Source organism: Rhinoderma darwinii, chromosome 7, assembly GCF_050947455.1.
Source record: "Rhinoderma darwinii isolate aRhiDar2 chromosome 7, aRhiDar2.hap1, whole genome shotgun sequence".
Classification (NCBI taxonomy): Eukaryota; Metazoa; Chordata; class Amphibia; order Anura; family Rhinodermatidae; genus Rhinoderma; species Rhinoderma darwinii.
The window spans coordinates 28,189,033-28,212,045 of record NC_134693.1 but is presented as its reverse complement, the minus strand read 5'-3'; the positions used below and the strand labels follow the sequence as shown (position 1 = coordinate 28,212,045).

General features: G+C 41.8%; 1 protein-coding gene across 1 annotated transcript in view; it reads left to right on the top strand.

Moving 5' to 3' along the window:
- The first annotated feature begins 7,983 nt into the window (after positions 1–7,983).
- The window catches only part of KIAA0040 (KIAA0040 ortholog), a 109,812-nt gene continuing 94,782 nt past the window's right edge, over positions 7,984–23,013 (top strand). Inside the window, exon 1 of the mRNA XM_075833069.1 lies at positions 7,984–8,130. The gene's annotated coding sequence lies outside the window, so the exon portion shown is untranslated. The remainder of the gene's footprint in view (positions 8,131–23,013) is intronic.

Here is a 23,013-nt window from a genome sequence, read left to right as displayed (position 1 = left end):
ACCAAGTGAAGAACACTCTCCTGGAAGTAGGTGTATCAGTATCTAAGTCTACCATAAAGAGAAGACTTCATGAGAGCAAATACAGAAGGTTCACCACAAGGTGCAAACCATTAATCAGCCTCAAAAATAGAAAGGCCGGATTAGACTTTGCCAAACAAAATGTAAAGAAGCCACCCAGTCCTGGAACAGCATGAAACTAAGATCAACCTGTACCAGAATGATGGGAGGACGAAAGTATGGAGAAGGCTTGGAACGGCTCATGATCCAAAGCACAACACAACCTCTGTAAAACATGGTGGAGGCAGTGTGATGGCATGGTGGGGGCAGTGTGATGGCATGGTGGGGGCAGTGTGATGGCATGGTGGGGGCAGTGTGATGGCATGGTGGAGGCAGTGTGATGGCATGGTGGGGGTAGTGTGATAGCATGGTGGGGGCAGTGTGATGGCATGGTGGAGGCAGTGTGATGGCATGATGGGGGCAGTGTGATGGCATGGTGGGGGCAGTGTGATGGCATGGTGGAGGCAGTGTGATGGCATGATGGGGGCAGTGTGATGGCATGGTGGGGGCAGTGTGATGGCATGGTGGGGGCAGTGTGATGGCATGGTGGGGGCAGTGTGATGGCATGGTGGAGGCAGTGTGATGGCATGGGCATGGACATGCATGGCTGCCAAAGGCACTGGGTCACTAGTGTTTATTGATGATGTGACTGAAGACAGAAGCGGCCGGATGAATTCTGAAGTGTTCAGGGATTTACTTTCTGCTCAGATTCAACCAGATGCAGCAGGTTGATTGAACGTCACTTCACAGGACAGATGGACAATGACCCAAAACATACTGAGAAAGCAACCCAGGAGTTTATAAGGCAAAGAAGTGGAATTTTCTGCAATGGCCAAGTCAATCACCAGATCTCAACCCGATCGTGCTGCATTTCACTTGCTTAAGACAAAACTAAAGGCAGAAAGACCCACAAACAAGCAACAACTGAAGACCCTGCAGTAAAGGCCGGGCAAAGCATCACAAAAGGAGGAAACCCAGTGTTTGGTGATGTCCATGGGTTCCAGACTTCAGGCCGTCATTGCCAGCAAAGGATTCTCTGTCCAATTACTTTTGAGCCCCTGAAATGAGGCGGCTGTGTAGAAAAATGGCTGCAATTCCTAAACGTTTCACAGGATATTTTTGTTCAACCCCTTGAATTAAACCTGAAAGTCTACACTTCAATTGCATCTCAGTTATTTCATTTCAAATCCAATGTAGTGGCAGCAGAGCCCAAATCATGAAGATTGTGTCACTGTCCAAATAATTCTGGACCTAACTGTATATTATAGTTTTTACAGTAAGTGTTTAATAATAATGTCAGGGGTCCCCCAAGCTATTAACCCCCTAAGGTTTTATAGTGTAAAATATGTGTTTCTTGTATATGTTTTCTCTTCCCCTTCCCTTCTTGTCTATAATTTTAGAATAGTACTTACCATCTTTCTCCCCCGTGTAAACTGTGCTGGTGGCACGAGCCGGTTCCAGATGTTTCTGTCTCCAGGCAGATCATTCTTTGGTACCACCTGATTGGACCTGGGTCAGCTATGCAGCTGAGCAGGTTCCAGTCTCTATCTCCAGGGAGATTCTCATCTGTAATCAGCTGATTGGATATTTGAATTTCAAAGGCGGGAAAATGGGCCAAAAAAGATGCGGTTCCGTCGTGTTAAAGCAGTTTGTTTTGAAGATTTGGACCGATGTCCACACTTCCTCCCTAATGTCTTTGATTTCCTTCTTGTCGCAATATTTTTTAGAGGAGTTTGTCACCCAACTAATGCTGGGCGGACTTGGTATTTTATTGGTTTAAATATTGATATTTTATTAGTTTTCATGATTTCCATTTATGGTTATTCTGATTTTAATTATTATTTTATGTTACCCTTAATAAACATCATGGCCATTTCTTTATCCAAAGAAATTGTTGCCTGATTCATTTTAGTTGGTAAGTTTTAGTGGGGTCTGTGCTACCATGGCTTTTCCACACCCTATAATAATAGCTGTATGCAGAACATTTATGCTTTACAGGAATTAGCTATTTTTCCAGGATTTTAACCTTAAATGGGGTTTTCCAGCCAATAAAAATGTATGGCCTATCCTCAGGATAGGCCATCAATAGCTGATGGGTCGGGGTCACTTCAATTGGAGAAAAGTCTGCAATACCTGTGAATCGCCGCTACATCCGTGTCGAAGATTCACAGTGAGCAAGAAGAAGTGAAGGAGAAACAGCGCTCATACAAGCTACACCTCCTTCAAAACAGCTGATCGGCGGGGCTCCCGGGAGTTGGACCCCGACCTATCAGCTATTGATGTCCTATCCTGAGGATAGGCCATCAATTTTTACTTGCTGGAAAACCCTTTTAATTTCTTGTAGAAAGATCTCTCTATACTAACATGTTATGCTTTTTATTATGGTATCCTCTGGTGTTATTATAGTGTTCTTATCAAAAGATTGATATCAGAATATAGCAGCTTGTAATTACTTTATTATAACATAATTCCCTCCTGCTCCTGGCTCAGCTGAATAATAACCCGTGACTACTTAAGATATACTGCATTATGTAGAAAAAAAAAACTAAAAAAATACTAAAAATAGCTAAAAGATTGTGATTTTAAAAGAACATCACTCAAAACGAATACTCTGCACCCGGCATACATGCTGCCTTTCTTATCAGTAAAACATTAGGCCTCAACTTTATTATAATTGAAACAAGCAAAGATAAGAAAACAAGAATTTGACAAATTTATAACTAAATTAATCTTATACTAGTATATGTACTGCGGTGTACTTCAATTTTTCTAATAATTATCCTTTATTATAGTTGTTATTAGTAATAGCAGTAGTAATAACCTCATGTTAATTTTAGATGTCCGTATTTATGTCCAGATGCCCATTGCTCCCGGGTACATCACAGCATCAGCTAGAACATTGAACCTTCAAATACATGAAGTGGAGGCCTAGGGGAGTTAGCTGGAAAGGGGGGAATTGGGGTGGTTTTACACGGCCAGATTAGCTGACCGATAACGCATGTCGATTGACGGTAACAGCTCGTTGATCGGCGCTCATTTGCTTCATTGACATGGAGAAATAATCGCATGTATGGCGATGATAAATTGTCAATAAAAGCGTTCGTCCTTATAAATTTTGTACAAGGTGCCTCTGTACGACAAAGTATTACGGAGAATAGCTCCGTAGTAGGGCGTCCGATGAAACATTGCACAATTCGACCTTTATATGAAATCAGAGGCATAAGGATATACAGTAAAGCCCCACAAACTTCTGGAGACGCCATATTGTGGCTTAGTACAACTATAGTTCTACAGAGCCGTGATACAATGAAGTGCACGAGGCCTTAGGTCTGTAAATGCTTTTCATTTCTTTATGTAAACAAGTTTCTGTTCACTGTCAGTAAACAGAGATCTTAAAAAAGGTGCGTTAATGATACACAAAGTATATCAGCAAGATGCATATTTTTCCATTTCACAATAATGAAAGTGTTTTTCCAAGATTAGAAAAAAAGTTCTATTTACACGGGTGATGGGGCCGTTGTGGGACCCCTGGTGAGGTTATGAGGCTTGGAAAGTTGACCCCAGCTAAGGAAAAACTGACGTTTGTACTTTTTTTCTACGAGTTTAACTTTAAATTATCTGAATTTAAGCAAAAGATAGTTTTGGGATAAAGGTTGTCATGAAATAGGAATATGATCAATCTTAAATTGTAGTACAGTAAATGAGAATTTTAGCCATTTTAACTTGTAATATACTGTTTGTACCAAGTAAGTATTGATTATTTCCATAGTAATTCTGAAACTCACTGCACAAACTTGCTGATGCAGAGTTGGAAGTGACCCTGGAGACACCCAAAATGACAAGAAGACCTGACAAAAGAGAATGAAAGTGCAAATGTCCAGTTTTCTTTGCAGCATAAACCAAAAGAAATGATGGTTTTTTCCCCTATATTGCTTCAATTGCACTTAGCTTATAAAATTGTAAAGTTATAATATTCCCGAGAGAATATTCTCTGGACTTCTAACTCCATTCTCCTTGATATAAGATAACAATAGCTGTCAGATGTGTTCTCAATGTGCCTCATGTGCCACTAGAATAAATAATGATATTTTCAAGGATTTCCACCCACCACTTATTTTTTTTTTTCTTTTTGCCTCTTGAAAGGGATGTGGCTAAAAAGTTGGATATAATTCCACATATTTTTTAAAGAGAGATGCCATGTCTCATGTAACCCGGGCAAAGAGGAGGGGTAGGCGCAGTGGGCAATCTACTAGGGCACCACTGTGTGTGGTGGAAGCATTTTATGGATTAAAAAAGTCTTCAAATTTCTTTGTAGAGCCAATCGGGAGCTGTGTCCTAGTGGCTGAGAATGCTGTGGACCTGGGGGAAGCGCTCATTGGTGTGGAAACGGCGCCTGTCACACATCAATTCACTTATACTTGGTGACAAGTGACCACTGTAAACAATTTGTGCTTCTCTGTTTGAAGGAATCGGCGGATAGAAGAGCAAGCATTGCTAGTGGGGACATATTCGAAATGCCTTGCCTTGGGCATCAAGAGAGCAAGTCCCACCCCTGCATGCAGACTAGACCGCCATACCCTGTAAGTCTTATATGTCATATGGCACAGAGGCCAGGACCAAAGGATATGTTCACACTTGGGATATGTTCATAGTGAGTCAGGGGGCTGAACCATTACTACACCGCTGCAAATTACATATAGTTCTTGACTATGGTTTTACCACACTCAGGACTTTGCAAAGAACAGGGGAGCCATAGGCTACAGATCACTAATGTATAATGGCAAGAAATACAGTCAACCCAAAAACAAACTTCAAAGGGAGTAAGAATTAGGATGCTTGAGCACAATGACACACAAATTTAAGGCCCTACTACACCGGCCAATGATCAGGCATACGAGTCTTCATACAAACCCTTATTCCCGATTATTGCCCTGTGTAAACAGGGCAACGATCAGCCTATAAACAGGCAAACGACATGATGGAAATGTATGGGGACGAACGATCGGGCCATGTAAGGCTACATTCACACGAAAGTAGCCCACCTCGGAAGTGAAAAACTGTGGTTTTCCACGTCCCATGTGGACCCGTGCAGAACGCGTTGTCACGGATCCCCCACAGACTACAGTCTATGGAGGGATACGTGACACACAGTAAAACAGGACATGTCCTTTTTTTCAACGGAGCCTTCACACGCTCCGTTGAAACATCGGTCGTGTGAACGGCCCCATTGAAATGCATGAGTCCGTGTGACGGCCGTTGTTTTAACGGCCGTCACACGGACGTGATTCACGCTCGTGTGAATGAGTCCTTATAGGACCCTTACTTAGTTTTTTATAGCACACCGATTATATTATACAACAGTGCAACTGAAAAGATGGGTTTAAGGAGTTGTAGTAGATGTGGAGATGACAATGCTGATTTAATTGAATTAATTGGGAGGAATTTATCAAGATGACACCAATTTTAATCTAAAGCCCACTGGAGTAAAATGCGCCTAAATTGCTAAGAGAAGCATGCCTCTTAAGAAAGTTGGCGCATCTCTGGCCGTGTGTGCACCAGAAGGTCAAATCTACACCAAATGTGAGATGGAGCAGCTTTGCGCTCTAATTTACACCAATTTTATCACTGTAAATCATAGCAAATTTGTCGGGCCGCAGAAGGCCACTGCCTCTTCCTTTTTTTAGTGAGCGACGTAAATGCCTCAAAAGTTGCCATTTTTTGTCAATTGCAACTTTTGAGCCATTTGAGATTTTGCTATGCTACAAAAAGGAGCATTATTGTAGAAGGAATAATATATTCCCCTAATGTGGCAAATTTGGATAAAATTCTGGTAAAATAATTTCTTGGACCAAATAAATTTGTTTCCATTTTTACCTCCCTCTTCATCTTTACTCCTTTCTCGGTGGCCAGTGTAGGTTGGGAGGCGTATGGGGGAGGGCAGGGTTAAACTTGAATACTGTAATAGTATATATATTCGATTCATTTGATCATGTAAATCAAGAGTGAAATAAAGAAAAAAATATAATGTCATTCTAGGAATACTTTCACACTTTTTTTATAGAAGTCAATGGAGTGCATTATATGACCATTGGAGCAGCCCATGGGCTGCCCTACCGGAGGCCTAATATTAAGTCAATGCTTTAAGGGGAAGAATATCTCCATAATACAACTGGTCGATTAAACATGTCACAATTCTTGATAAATCTGCGAAGAAAACCTCTGTTTGGCTTCATATAAAATTGGAGGCACACTGAGATATAGTATGGGCTATTAGCAAGATATAGGTGACATATTACAGATGTGTATAACACAGATTCATAATATAGCAGTATCCATGAAAATAACAATGAAAAATAATTATAGCCATTGTATTGTAGACCTTATAATAAGAATGTTATTGTCCAGCTCACTAGAAATATGCTTTATTGTAACATCATGAAGAAGTGTGATTATTACCTCTACTTCTTTCTTACTGACAAGTACAATTTTATCTTTTCCTCTTTTCAGTGGTTAGTAAATGTACTGACTTTAGTAACCGATAAAAGATAAGTGGTCATTTCCAGACGCCTATAAAAACGGCTATGAGAACAAATAGTTCAGGAACAAAGCCTTCAAAGACTGTCCCTGGGACTTGGCGCTATCCACAGACTGGAGCTAAGTAAATATGTCCCTGTTCTAGCGTAGTTTTCTGTTACAGATGTAATAGTGTGTATATATGGGGTTAATGACACAATCCAGTATTCAAAAGTAGATTAACCACTTTAGGACCAAACCCCTTATGGTCTTCAGGACCACACCAAACGTTCCTTTTTTTTTATTGGCCGACTAGAGTTTATATTTAATTTTTTAAATCAAAATGCAGCTATATGAGGTCTTCTTTTTTATGAGGTCCTAAAATAAGTATGCATATTTATAGTAAATGTTGTTTTTCGTTATGGGGATACCAAATATGTGGCGGTCATTTTATATGATATGGTTCTATTTTATTTTTAGAAAAATCATATTTTGCTATTTGTTTTAGTATACTTTTATATGATTTATTTCTTTTTTTACTGTTATTTTTATAACATATACCTTTACACTCTGTTTGGTGGCTTATTGGCCTTTACAAGAGACAGCCCTGCGGACCTTACTCTATAATGACTCTGGAGATCACCAGTACGAGGGGATTCACCCTTGTATAGTGTAGCGTTTAGGTTTAATCATAATAACGCTGAAGAGGTTAAAAACAATAATCAGAGTTTTCCCGAATTGAGATAGTTTCGGCTGCACTCCCATTATTGATCATGACAATAACCTTGCCGCAATGGTGCTCGAACAACCTTGATGTACTATAACATCAAGATGACAGAAAGGATCAAAAAGAGTTTGAGATATTTTCTATTTTCCAATTTGTCAGTCATTGTGCGATACATGTATAAAACATTTTAAAGCATTTTCAAGTACACAATGCCAGGAAAATAAACCAGCAAGCATGTATTGTAGGTACTCGTGTGTGACCTATTCCTCAGACATGATGAGACATTTTCTGAAACGGTAAATTCCATCCAGAACACATTTTTTGTACCCTGACCCATAACGTATTTCTATTCGAATTTACATTCTTCTTCCTCCGAGTCCTAAATATAACATACATTATTTTGGCATCTTCGTAAAGTTAAACTGAGTTGTACTACCACTAAAAAGCTACAGTTGATGTTCCTCATGTGTCTCTTCCCGGCCAAGCCCTGTAAATTCAGGAAAGTTACATCAGTTTAAGACTTCTGGCTGGCAGCCATCTACAGATATGCAATGGCAAGCACAAGCATGAGAAATACACACAACACAAAGAGTAGAAGGAAGCGTCAGACAGGGCAGCATTACTCACAAGAGCCTACAGGTACCAGAGAGCAAGGGGAGGGGAGCTCTGAAGGAAATGTACAGGGGAGAGGCAAGGGAGGGGACCGGAGCAGACCTATGAGAAGAAGACTGAAAGCCTTGTAGAAGAAAAACAGCCTTGAAGTATCTACGGAGAAAGGAAAGTTAACTTTACAAAGTTTTCTGTACTGTATGGATCTAATCTTCACCAACAAGGTAAGTTCTATTCTATACAGTAGAGTTTGACTTGTAGGCTTCATTCTAGTGCCATAGCAGCTCATATAACTTTTTGGCTGTCATTGCCATCATTCATAGTCACCTCTTCTAAATGGAACACATTGTTACCAGTCTTGGCCCTGTGTTTTGTGATTTGCAAGTATTCGGATGATATCATAATCATTAAAATCTGGAAAATGTAGCATTTGGTTTTTTTTGTTGGTTATGTTATTTTTATGTTGTTTTTGTGTTGCATTAGCTTATGATAACCACCATTGCTATGATAGAACAATACAGGTATCGACTGAAATAGAGATATTGTGATTCACCGTCTGTTGTGAAACTATGGATTGAAGCATAGTCTGAAACATGCTATTTTATATTCCTAGATCTAAACTGCTACAGGTTTATCGCTCCTTGTATACACAGTGGTTATTGGTTTACAGACGTGACTGTGTATGATAGGTTTGCTGTGAGTAGGTCAGGTATGTGCCTGCAGAGTGACACCTGAAGGAAGGCAGAATACATCTTAACTGATTTCAATGTAGTTGATTTGTATATGGATTTAAAGGGATTCTATGGATTGATATGAATTGGACTCAAATACAAGAGCACATGTTCTAGAGTGCTTACAACTCCTAGTATATGTTTCAGGTCGGTACCTCAGCAGGCATGTCAAGGATCCCGTCTGCATCCTGGGGTTGGGGGTGTATTTACACTTAGCTCATACAGTCAGTACATGCGGTCTCAATATAGAAAAAATAATTGGCCGTGGGGGGGTGTTGTTTATTTTCATGATACTGGAACCATTCTGGTTATGTCCATTATATACATGGAAGACATTTATGGTTAGATATGGACACAACCTGTATGGATGAGCATCATGATAACAACACCACCACCACCACAGGTGTTGGTGGACGCCTCATATCCCTGCGGCATCATAGGGCACTGGCAGGCGATGCAGGTACTATACAAATGAATGTAACAATTAATGGTGCCAGGAAATCCTGGGCATCCGGCAAACCAAATTTTACCATGATGCATACTAGCATGGGATGTATACTAGCTATAACATTTTGAGCTTTATTATTTTAGCTTAATTTATATTAAACTATAGAAACTCTTCCTTCAGGTTGATACAGTATGTAAATTATTTTTCTATAACATCTTTTGGTAATGCACGGATGATACCAGAAGGATAAAACTATACTTTAGGATTCTCCCAAAACAGTGTTAATCAGAGCCGCTCAGACAAATATTAATGAGATGATTGCCTATGTTTTATTATTTGTTTCCAGATTGTAGCCTCACAGCATGTTTGACATTGCCACTTATCTCATGGCATCAGCATATTGCAGCAGCTGGTAACTTAACCTACAGGGTTAATATTTACATACTGCTCAGTCACATTGCGCTGTGTATACATGACAGCAGAAATTCCCATGGATAGGGATATGGAGGCGGAGGATACCTCTTGTTGAGACTCTATTTTCCTGGCATCCGTCATAGGTTCGCTCTCAGTATGGTATAATCCGTCCGCCTCCTTGTATACAATTCCTGTGTATGAGAAGGAAAAACAGACGCCTGTGCTTGTTTCACTAACTTCTTGCATGACAAACAACTCCCTTTTCCCCTCTTCATTATAAAGACACTGAAGGCATTGAACTTGCTCTCCCTGGGGCTTCTGCACAGCCCTGTGATAACAATTTAGAGGAAAAACTTTTACGCCCCCACTCATTAAAGTTAAAAATTCCACTAATCCCAAATATGGGCAATCTGAGTGCATGAGCCGAAAATAAAACTGGTTGCTTGTGCCTAGGAGTTAACACTTTAGCTCCCTGGGAGCGCAAGAATGTACAGAAAAGTAGTAGTAGTATAAAACAAGTGTGCCTGTGTAGATGGTGTAATATATTCTACTGCAAGGCTTGATAGCTATATTTAGAACAGTAAAGTACACATTACCTACTCACTGTGTACCAGCACCAACACGAGTCAGATATTCCAAATTAACGGTAATTAGGAATATTTTTGTATAGATATTGAAAATATATATAGAAACATTTGATAATCTGGCATCCTCCATACTGCAAAGCTGTCATGACTTTAAATGATCGAAGACTGTCACTTGGCTGAGCAATGACCACCACCCTTCCTTTATAAATAAAACTCTGACTACTGTTGTGGTGAAAGGCCATAGCAGTTGCATTTATTACACAATAATTTCCATAGATACAAATAAGCTTAATAAGAAGAAACTCATTACATATGCAAAATTTACATGCAAAATATCAAAACATTTTTCAAAACATTTCTCACTCTCCTCTTTCCATATAAACAGCCCATCTAACTTATGGGTAAAAGATCCTTGAAGGCGCCCCTACTTTGTATGTGAGGTATATCTCTTTACCCTTAACTGTCCAAACCTGACCTAAGAGCACCACATGGAAGTTATCAAACTGATCCTGGGGACTCCAAACTCCCAGGAACTTCACTTGTTGTATGTTCACAACAAATCCGATGCACGACCCTTTTTTCGTGCACCTGACCATAAATTTTCTGCCTTCATGGACCCCTTCTCCCGCCACAGACAAACTACGGTGCCCCTTACTGTTGTTCGTCCCACCACACCTTAAGGGCTAGCTCCAAGCCATCCTGCAAACTTAGACACCAATTATCAATGCAGATAGCATTAAGATGCACCCCATCGCTCCTGAGAAAAACCGGAGATGCCGTCTCCATGCCCTGATGCCACACCACAAAACCGCCATCCCGGCGAACCAATTGGGCGACATCCTTATCAATCTTAGCCCGAGCCCTTTTCAGGCCATCCACAGACCTCGTATGAAGCCAAGCACTTCTATCCACAATATCCGACCAAATAACTAGCAAGCCTGGGAAAGCAGCCCACAGCCGCGACAAATCCAGATTGATATCATGGACAATCTCTTGAGAGGGCCTAATATCCAAGTCATTACCCCCACATGCAAAAGCAAACCATCAGGAGGCATGTCAAAACCGGCATAAAACTGAACCTCTGCCAAGACTCGGTTCCAATGAATGCCCTTGATCCCGAACCACCTAACTTGCAACCTGTCGAAGCCCAATTGACGTCCATCTGGGCAAAAATCATCCCGCAGCGAACCCCGACGGAATCAATAGCGCAGTCAACTCCGCTATTGATTCCGTTGTTAAAACGGAAACCTGCCGGAATGGTGATGAACGGAAACAATTAGCGATGTTTCCGTCATCATTGATATCAATGGTGTCTAAAATGGAAGCTGTGGTTTCACTTTCACTTTCCGTTGTGGGGTTCACCCAATGGAAACCTCCGACGAAACCCCGGAACGGAAAGCGAACGATGATGTGAACAGGCCCTAACTGACAAAGCAAGCACACCTCCGGAGGAGAACTAGTCGTCTGTTTATTAATGACCTGAACCACTCGCTGGATAGGGGAAACGTGTGATCGCTGGCAGCGATAAGGAGAACAGGGGAGCGAAAGTCCCCCGAAGTTCTCCATGACAAACCTCGGACTTCCGGCGTCTGCGCAGTTCAATAAAAATGAAAGGCACGCTGGTCACGTATGCGCACAAGCGCGAGAGGTGTGCAAGTCATTTCTATGGAGCTGCTGACAGACCCCGGAAGTCTGAGGTTTGTCATGGGGAACTTCGGGGAAATTTCGGTAACCCCGTTTTCCTCATCGCTTGGCGTCCCAGCGATCACACATGTATCCCCTATCCTGTGGATAGGGGATGCATGTCTTTTGTAGGAACAACCCCTTCAGTGGCGTTGCACTGTAGCAGCCATAGCAGCTGATAGCGGAGCCTTCGGCCATGTGGGGGGCCGTGCCGGCGGGTGGCACGGGCCCCCTCATGCTGCAGGCCCCGTAGCAGCCGCTACTATGGTCCCATCAATCACAGACCCCCATTGATGGTCTATCCTAAGGATGGGCCATCAATATAAAATGCACAGAGGACCCCTTTCTTTAATGTAATGTGTGTGAAGTTTGAAGTTATATAACGTGGCAGAGGGCAGGGCCAGACAGGCATCAGTATATGTGTTAGGGGGAATTCACACTGAGTTTTTCAGCACGCTTTTTGACGCGGAAGCCATGTCGGAAAACGTGTCAAAAAACAGACGAAAACTGAGCTAAAAGTCGCTCACGGGAACAAGCGACTTGCCCCTATCTTCGAGTGTTTACGTCTCTGACCTCCCATTGACAATAAGAGGCAGAGAAACTTGCCCGCGGCGCTCAATGTCTGAAGCCGAAAAACGCAGCAAAAAACACGGCAAACCGCGTGAATTTTGAGGCAGATTTTTCTGCCTGCAAAAAAACTCTGTGTGAACAGGACCTTAAGGCTTCAGTATAGGTGTTAGGGGGAGTTCACACTGAGTTTTTTAACGCGGAAACCGTGGCAAAAAAGTCAGAAAGTGCCTCCCATTGAAATCCATGGGATTTTTCCTGCGAGCGGTAAAAAGCGCCTGCGGGAAAAAGAAGCGTAATGCCCTTTCTTCGGGCGTTTCTCTCTCTGACTTCCCATTGACAACAATTTCAGGCAGAAAATTCGTTTTTCGCGGCGTTTTTCTGCCCACGGCCCGATGGGCGGAAAACGCCACAAAAAACCGCAACGAAAAACGTGGGAAGTGTTCTGCCGGCAGGTCAAAATATGCCTTAAAATTACGGAAGGAATTATGAGGCAGATTTTTCTAACTAAAAACTTCTCCCTTCTCCCATGAACTTTTTAACTTAATCTACCTGTCCTCTGCAGTCTGCACGTCCTCCGCCCGTCCTATGAGATAGTACTCCGGCAGTCCTGACTGTCCTCCGCCCGAAGTCTTGCGTCATTCGTTCCCTTTAGCTCCACCCCCTATCCTCTTCCGGCCTGAGCGCTCCTACCACCTGATCCAGGTCCCAGCATCGCCGTCCTATTCAAATGTGGCAGTGCAGTGAAGTGACTAGCACCGGGCCTCCGGTGTTAGTAATGCTCCTAGGCATGATGAGAGGGCCCGTGCCGCCAGGCCTGGCACATAATGTAATGTGCCTGTCAGGGCGACACGGGCCCCCCATGCCGCGGGCCCCGAAGCAGCTGCTACGGCTGCTACTGTGGTAGTTACGCCACTGCACCCAGCATATCCGACACTGGGGTGCGTTTTTTCAGAGGGAATTTCCGCTGCGGATAGCAGCGATAAAAGCCGCTCATACTTACGTAAGCCGTTTTTATGGTGACGCGTCCCTCCTGTGCAGTTCGGTCCGGCCTCGTTGGATGACGCTGCAGCCCATGTGACCGCTGCAGCCTGTGATTGGCTGTAGCGGCGGTCACACGGGATGTAATGTCATCCCAGGAGGCAGGACCTCTGACGTCATCCAGGCCGGCCTCCTGGGATGATGTATCATCCCATGTGACCGCCGCTACAGTCTGTGATTGGCTGCAGCGGTCACATGGGAAGCAACGTCATCCCAGGAGGCCAGACTGCAATAGGAAGGAGGGTGTTCTGGGTAAGTATGTTGTTGTTTTTTTCCGTAGTTGCGAATCTGCCGCAAAAGACGTAACACTTGGCTTTCTGTTGCAGGTTTTGCATCCCCATTGAATTCAATGGGGAAAACCCGCAAAGGAAAAATCAACAAAAACGCAGCATAAATTGACATGCTGCGGAATTCAATTGTGCACCGCAGGTCAATTTATTTATTACCCTGCATTTTTTTCCGCAGCGTGGGCATGAGATTTTCTGAATCTCATCCACTTTGCTGCTACTGTAAATGCTGAGGAATTTCCGCACAGAATTCCGTTGCTAAAATTCCGCAGCGTTTACGCTACGTGGGTACCCGGCCCAAAGGGGTTGTCAGAGATTAGAAACAAGTGTCTGATTTTTACTAGAAACACCGCCACAGATACTTTTAAATATAGTTTGCTTTCCTTTGGATATGATAAAGACAAAGAATTTACAATGATGCCTAGATAATAACCATGTATTGGAAATCAATGCATTAGGTGGGGTCATGTGTGACAATATTTAGAATTAAATAAATCGTTGGATATAATGTGACTCTTATCTGTCCGCTGGACACAAATTTAGACATGTACATAGCACCTTATATGCAACAAAGGGTAAACAAAAATCAGCAACCCTATCAAGATAATAAAAGAGGTTTTGTGATGCAATGTATAAAGTAAACCTTGCAGGAAGTCATGTCAACTAATAAGGTTAAAACATATCTAAGGCACAAGAGGTTATATAAGGATTTCCTCAACCGATCCCAGCCAGAGTGTGAAATTGAGTATGATCATCCAAATGAGTATTTATCCAAGTGAGTAATAGGCTTCCTGATTTCCTTGGGTGCCTGGTATTTTCTCCGTAGTCCAGCTGTCACTCAGCTATATGGGGCCATGTGCACAAACAGATGTTTGATGACCTAAAAAAAAAAATTATGAAGTTGAAGTCATGAACATCTGCTGCTTGGTGACAGTCATGACATTTTTCACAATCTTTGCACGTCTGTCACTAAAGTCACAAAGTGTCAGTTCTACGGCACCAGTGGATTTACTGCAGACCATTTTCATTTACCATCCAGGTTGCGTTCCTTCTGCATCACCTAGAAAACAACCAGATTTTCATATTTGTGGCTTCCTGCATAAAACGAACATATGCAGAATTCTACTAAACGTGACAAAGTGTTGCAGTGTTGTGCTGACTGACTAAGAAGTAGATTTTCAAATGTACCTTTGGCCGCATACATTCTAGTAATTGTTGTAATTTCCCCAAATGAAATGCAACCAGTATTAAATTGGTATGTTCTCACTGAATACAAAGGAACATGCAGATTGTTATATCTGATTTATTCACCATGGGGAAGTTAACGCGTACCTGCCATTATGTCTTTATATATATATGTACTACTTATTTATGCGGTATATATATATATATATATATATATATATATATATATATATATATATATATATATATATATATATATACCGCATAAATAAGTAGTACATATATATAGTGTGACTATATGAAACTTTGTAATTTATTTTATTAGGGGAGGTGGCATCTTCCTGCCGGCAGGCTCTCCATCACACACAGCGTTGTGATGCAGTTTTTGTCTCAGTCTTTGAGCCAAAGCCAGAGGTGGATCCAAAGGCAATAAAAGGTATAAAGAAATTTCTGATGTACTTTGTGTCCACTCCTATGTTTGGCTCAAAAAACTGCTGTGAAACTGCATCAACTGTGTGTGATTCTGGCCTAAGTCCCCATGCACACGACCGTAAAAATCTCCATAATTGCGGACCCACCCGGTTCTAATGGCCGCGGATAGGTGTCCGTGCCGTAGAACCGTGCCGGGAATTACGTTGCATGTCCTACTTTTCGTATTTTACGGGCCGTGCTCCCATACTTTGTATGGGAGTATGGCCCGAAAATGGGGCCCGCATTACGGGAACAGCCATGAGGCCTAAGGGCGTATTCACACGTGGCACATTTATTGCAGAAATGTCTGAGACTGAAAATATGTTCCATGCATATGAATGGGTTTTTTTCTGCAGCAAGCACATGGATCATGTAATAATTTGCAATTTGCAATATGCAAATCCAACACGTTTGAACGGACCCTAAATGTTTCCAACCTTTTCAGTCACTAAAAAGCTAATCTTCAGTAACAACGTAACTGAAGACACAGAGGATGAGGGTGGATAGGGTTGATGCCCTAGCTTTTGTGTGAGACTAAAAGTTCCGAACTATGTAGACACACACCCTATTCAAAACAGTTGATCGGCAGGGTCCCGGGAATTTAACCCAATCGATCAGCTATTGATGGCCTATCCTGAGTTTAGGTCATCAATCTTTAGAGACTGGAAAACCTCTTTAACTCAAAGGTGTTGACTCTACATATGCCTTATTATAGGTTGTGGGGGGGGGGGTGTACCCTCATCTGTTAACCGGAGTGAAGAAACGCTTTCTTTTGGAGGAACAGCTCATCTGTGCATTACACGGATGGCCCATTTATTTAAATGGGTGATGTGTAATACTTAATCTGGATTACACCAGGTGATAACAGCTGATTAGATCATGTTCAGGGGACTTGTTATGGGGGGATGTTTGTCCAAACCGGAGAAGAGGACAACTCCGGAATAGCTCCTTCTTTCAGGCACCTGGCAGGATCTCTTTAAATAAAGTGTAATTTATGAATATATTGTACAACAATGAGTATGTGTCTGATTATATTGTGCTACTAATAATGTATCTTTTTGGATGAGTTTATGACTGTACAGGATTAAAGGCGGAATCTGAATTTTTTATGAACCCATTTAATCTTTTGGTAAACACAAATGTCCATGTTTCACTGTAAATCATAAAGACATAATGGCATAAAGGCAGAAATGACAACTGGGGAGACTGTGGCTTTTCCTACACAGTATTAATGCAATTTCTCATTGCCCGATTGTGTGATTCCTTCCACACATTCCTCTGCTCGGTGTTACAAGTAATTGGCTCGTAAACTTCCCCCAGCACATACATCTCCCCCTGCTGTGCCGGGCGGCCTGCTCTAAACTCTGATCGCTCCGCCAATTCCTAATTCCTGCAATAACAATGACTATTTCTGTATCAGCCACACACAAAAAGTGCCAATGTACCTCAACTCTGCCCTGCAGTATGACTTCTTCCACTATAAACTCCCACTCACAGATCCGTGCCAATAACAACAATGCCAACCTGCCCTGTAGCACAATGTGTCATTCTCATATAAACTCTTCCAGTGTACCTGATATTTGACATCTTTCCAAATTCAATATATTTTCTTCTTGGCGTGTGTGCCCACATGAACCATAGCACAAAAATTCATTAAAAATATCTTGTTAGATAATCATGCTGTGCGTGCATATAAGAATGCACTGGGTAAATGCATTCCCCCGGTGCTTGGTTTATTTTCAGTACATTTGGCCCAGAGCAGTTAATAAAAAAAAATTAATTTGGTTAAAGGAACACTCTGGGCAAAACTGATGCCCGTGTTATACCTAGTGCAGGGTCTGAGGGGTCGATGCATGAATCAGGGGTTCAAAAAACACCAAAGAGAGAATCCCTGTTCAGATGCAGGATAAAAACTAATAAGTATAGATGTTTCAACCAATGTGGAAAAACATGACACTTTTTTGCTAATTTTGCATTAAAAGGGGCTTTTCTGGCATGTTTTAGCAAAAATGGGCGGGTTTACATGTCATGTGATTCAGGATTCAAATGTTGGTAACTAAGTATTGTAATGTTTGTCTCAGTTTTACATTTCGAGCATTGTATGTCATATCCCACAGTGCCTATGTCATATCCTATTTATCTAGACCATACCAATCAATAGCAGAACTCTGTTTCATCGTGCAGCATAAGGGATGGAATATGTCAATGTATAAATATATGAATCATTTTAATGCAGCCCAAGAATGGCATTTTAGTGATCAAGGATCAGGTCATAATCCAGACCCCGATTTTAAAATCAGCAAATCTATAAATTCTAACTTGAACTGGACCTCCAGTTAGTTAGTGATAATTTCCCCCATCCACTCCAATGTGGGACATACAAAGTAATAACCACTATGTAGGCCCAAAATAGCCACCTCTGTTTATACCTTTCATTCCGGACCAGTGGGTAGACCTGGGATGTAGTTATAATATGGCAGCAGAGGCTCACTTGAATGGGAGAAGTTTTTAATACTGTGAACCACCGCTACAAGTGTGTCGACGATTCACAGTGAGCAAGTAGTAATGAAGGGGAAGCAGCGCTCGTACGAGCGATACAGCCCCTTCAAAACAGCTGATCAGCGGGGGTGCCGGGAGATGGACCTCGACTGATCACATAATGATGGCCTATCCTGAGGATAGACCATTAATTTTTTGGGACTGGAAAACCCCTTTAAGAAGTCTTCACCTACTACAGATGGGAATCAGAGGAGTAACTTTAAGCCCCTAGGACCAAATGGAAAATCTGTAACAAGGCCCCCTACCTACCATTTACCACTTATAATATGGATGTATTCATATGTGGTAGAGAGGCATTTAGGCCCCCTTAGGCACCAGGGCCCAAGTGTAACTGCTTCCTCTGCACCCTCCTACAGATAAGCCCCTGAAGGGAATCTTCCAATTATCAATACATGGTATAAGCCCTTCAAAAAACTGTGTAGGTTTCCGTTTGCATTACCATTGATTTCAATGGTGACGGATCCGATGCAAATGGTTTCCGTTTGTCTCCTTTGTGCAAGGGTTCCGTCGTTTTGACGAAATGAATAGTGTAGTCGACTACGCTATTGATTCCATCAAAACGACGGAACCCTTGCACAACTGAGACAAACAGAAACCATTGGCACTGGATCCGTCACCCTTAAAATCAATAGTGATGCAAACGGAAACCTATGGTATCCATTTGTTTCAGTCAGGGTCCCGTTCTGACGCAAAGCTCCGATGGAACGTCAGAATGGGACCCTGACGCAGATCTCAACAAAGCCTTACATTTATTTTTAAACACCCCATTTATTTCTACGTCATAAAAAGTTACTTACACAATGGACCATCGGCAGTTTCACCAGAACCTGTATCAGCAGAGATTTCCTGTATCGAGTATAAAACCTGTAGTAAACAATACATACATGAAAATACATAAAAAAGAATGATGGCATTGGCCTTACATTTCTCTTACATTACACATACATCTCTCTGCAACACATGATTCATACCATGCACATGAAGAGCTCTAATCTTTCTGATCTTGTGCTGTGAAGCACAGTATCTCACGTGGTACCACCATTAAGCAGAATGTTGCGGTGGACCACAATTGATGTGACTTTATGTCCAATTCCTGAAATGCTGAACGTTACATCTCAGGCTGTTACAAACACATTTTTACTGTTCATCAAAATCTGTCAGAAACTTTCTAACCCCCGCCCCCCCCCCCCCCCCCCCAGTTAATGTCGCCCATTTTTCATGCCAAGAGGAGAGAAAAATCACAAATTATTGCACAAATACAACATGCGGCATAATTTGCTACTTTCTTACGGCACAAAACTGCTCAAATGGCTTCTTAAATTCCCCCATTGTCCACCATTTTTGCGTGTTCTCATAAACCACAGTTTTTCGTTCGAGGATTTGGCTCAATTACAGTATAAAGCACATCATCTGCTCCAAAATCAGCCAGCCAATGTCAGACCACGCATACCTTGTAAAAGGGTTTTGCCAAAAGGGTTGCACCCTCTATTTACCCAGGATTGGCTTATCAAGCATCGAGCCTGCCTACCCAGATTGCCATGTGTTCAAGCCAAATTGGTTGTGACATCTGTTCAGGTTTGCCTGGCGCTGACTGTTGCTTATAATATTTGCTAGTACATCTGATTGATCGTTTTAGACGTTAGTGCTACCCTTTATTGCAATTATCTAGAGTATGGCATAACCGCGCTGCATTACGTTGCTCGAGGCGTAACTTGAAGCTCAAAAGCATCAATGAAAAACAGAGCCCCTCATCTACCAGGTGCTATTTATAATACTGGTATCTTCTTATATGGCAGATGGGGCTTTGGATCTTCACAGGCACCAGGGCCCGGGTGCAACTGATATATATGCACCCCCTATAGCTACGCCCCTTCTGTGGGGTCCTACTGTACATCCATATGCCTCAGATTTCATACGAAGGCATACAGAGGGTCTTTCTGATGGATTTCGATAGAAAAATAAATTAATGGCGGTATTCTATACTGGAAGCTTTTCTTGTAGAGAAAAATATCCTTGTAATACAATGCTATACAGAGGTTCCATACGGCAGCACACCAACAGAGCCGTGTGGGGAGACCTAATACACACAATAAATGGTTTTTGGTGGGTATACATGTGACTAATACAAGAATTATGCATCATTATGAAAATGAATTACAGTAAATCCTCTAAAATAGAAAGAGATTATTAATTGTCAATTGCTGCAGTTAAACATGCTTTTACTTTATCAGTCATACTTGCTAGAAAGATTCACCTTGGTTTCTGAGAAAAGAGTATGGTATAGTATACAGATGTAGCCGTCTTTAACTTGACTTTTAACGCATTAAATAAACAGTGACTAGATCTCTTATCTTGACTTTTTCAATGACTTTTCAATGGCTTTTATTGTGTGATATCACGCTGCAGCAAGTTATCAGAGTCAAGTTAAAGATGGCTACATCTGTAGTAACCCACATTCAATTACCCGGTATAGCATGACTGTTTATCTGCTGAAATCTTCTTGCTTTTTAAAAGGTTACTTCCTTCACTGTTATTAGGCTGTATTGCTGCAAAAGGTCTATAATCTGCAATGCTTGAAGTTTTCCAAACAAAAGGTATGATGTGCAATTTGGAGCGTCAGCTCTGAACTAATATGTAAAAAGTACCCGTGTTTCCCCACAATGCACATGATATTTAAACAAATTCCCTATTACGACTCGTTTACACGTAGCAATATGATTGGTTCATTTCCGAGGGATAGTAACAATTATTACCACTTCTAATATAACCAGTGATAAATGATACAATTATCATTGATCAAATTTGTACATACATAAAAATATTAGTTTTCGTTATAATAGATATGCTGCTACGATAGAACATTTCCTATTTCATAGAAAATTCCGCATAAAATCCGATCCAGACTTCGCAGGGAATTCCAGCAGAAAATACGCACAAAAATCATGTTTAACTTGATGCAAATTTTCTGTCAGATTTACTGCTGCGGAGAACAGCAGAGCGGATAAAGAAAAGATCATACTCCTCTCCTCTGGCTCTCCCGTAGATCTGTCCACCTGCTCCCTGGCTGGTCTCTGTTCCGACAAACTCCTGGCGTGACATTTTATTCCATGTGATTGCTGCAGTCTGGATGAAGCTTCATCCGCCTGCGATTCTGCACAGAGAATCCGCAGCAATTTTTCTACCTGTGAACGTAGCCTAAGGGCACGCTCAGACGTGGCGGAGTTTTTTTCCTGCAAATGTTGGTGCAGATTTGGGGCAATTATGCAACGAATCTGCACCAACATTTGCATATTTGACAGGTAATTCAGACGTTGCAGAAAAGACAGCGGACTTGCCACAGATTTCAGTTTTTGCATTGCAAAGGTTGAAATACGCAGTGAAATTCCGCTTCTTCTCCGCAAGAGACAGTGCATGATGCGGAGGGCAAATTCTGCACCGCAGCCTATGGTCCGCAGCGGAGTTTTCCGCAACGTCTGAACGAACTTTCCTAAAAATGTATAGAAACAAATGTAAAAAACGGCCACTGGAGAATTCCACTGCGAACTGTCCGCAGCGGAATTCCACAGCAATTCCACCACGTCTGAACCTGCCCTAACACCTACCAATGAATGTTACAATATGTTTCCATGATCAGAATATTAATTCTGAATCATTCCACAGTTTTTATTAATTATACAATAACATCAATATGCACCGATATCCTATGACAAGAACCGGGGGGCCTGGCAGCATGTTGATGCCTGTTGACCTCAACTCCACTATAAATGTGTCAACTGCCAGCTGTGACTTAAACAAAAAATGACGCAACATTCAGAATAAAAAATATCATAAAAAAAAGTTCAATCAACAGTTGGGTGGGTAGGCAAACCTGATGCTGGGCACCAAAGAAGCCCAATCTACACACAGGGGGAACTTTATATGTGGGGCTACCGGACCGGATCCCAGCCAATAATCGGTGGACCTATGCCCGTCCACATCTCCCCTAAATTAAACAGTGCCATGCTTATAAGACATTGAATTTTCAAAATTTCTCTTTTTGAAATTTTCATTAATAAAAAAGTTCAAGAGGGGAGCAAAATAATGACATCTGTGCTATAATCCTAAAAGCTAAAGGGCATTTACAAGTCACATTGTTACAAGCACAAAATAGAAGCCTACTTTATTACAATTATCATGAGTACTAGGACTGGACCAATTTTGAACACAAATGTTAAATTTTTTACATTTAACAATATGGTAATAAAATTAATCTGTATGAGTAAATTCATCTTAATATAGGAGTAGGTAAATATCGTTTTACACACACATAGACTATGTCTAAACACTTGTGGGTTAACGTTAGTTAAAAGTGTCCTTCCTGATATCATTATCACAGCGTTGCCTTGAAATTACGCAAAAACTGAGATAAGAAACACTACACAAAGGAAGTCTAAACAAAAGCAAATACCCAGGCTTACAGTTGAACTATAGTCAGGGGCATTCCCATAGGAGCTGCAGAGGTTTTGGTCGCACACAGGTTTTAGAGTTTGAGGTGGCCCAAAGATCAAACTGTCCTAAGTAAGGAGACCAGTACTGTAAATCACACATGATGAGGGCCCCGTAACAGATTTTGCATTGGAGTCAGGGAGCCTCAGGTTACCCGTCTGTATTAACAGCCATGATTCCCAAATTAGTAGTGGTCACCATTCCATGGGTGGCTGAGACCTAAACCAGCCGATCCTAAGGATGGGAGAGGTCACAGTATTCAGAGCCTCCACTATGCAGCAGTTTATGACAGTGTCATAAACCCCTTATTGTGTGTGGGAACAAGTTCCTAAATCCCTTCCCCCATAACTGTTAGATTAATGTCGTCCAAACCGGCCGGTTTTGGTGAGACCGTCGACCATGTAATGTGTATGGGGGCTTCCCAACTCTCCTCCGACAGATGATGTTGGGGGAAAGTAGGATCAAGCATGTTAATTTCCAACACCCGATCAGAGGTGTCTGGTAGCGACTTATTCCCCTCTCCCCACTGAAAATACGTGGACGCTCAACCGTGCCGAGTGTGCATGTGTACGAGTAGTTTGTTCAGGAATAGTTAGCGGCCAAACGAGCACTTGGCTGACAGCTATTGAAAGTGAATGGATACCTTTAA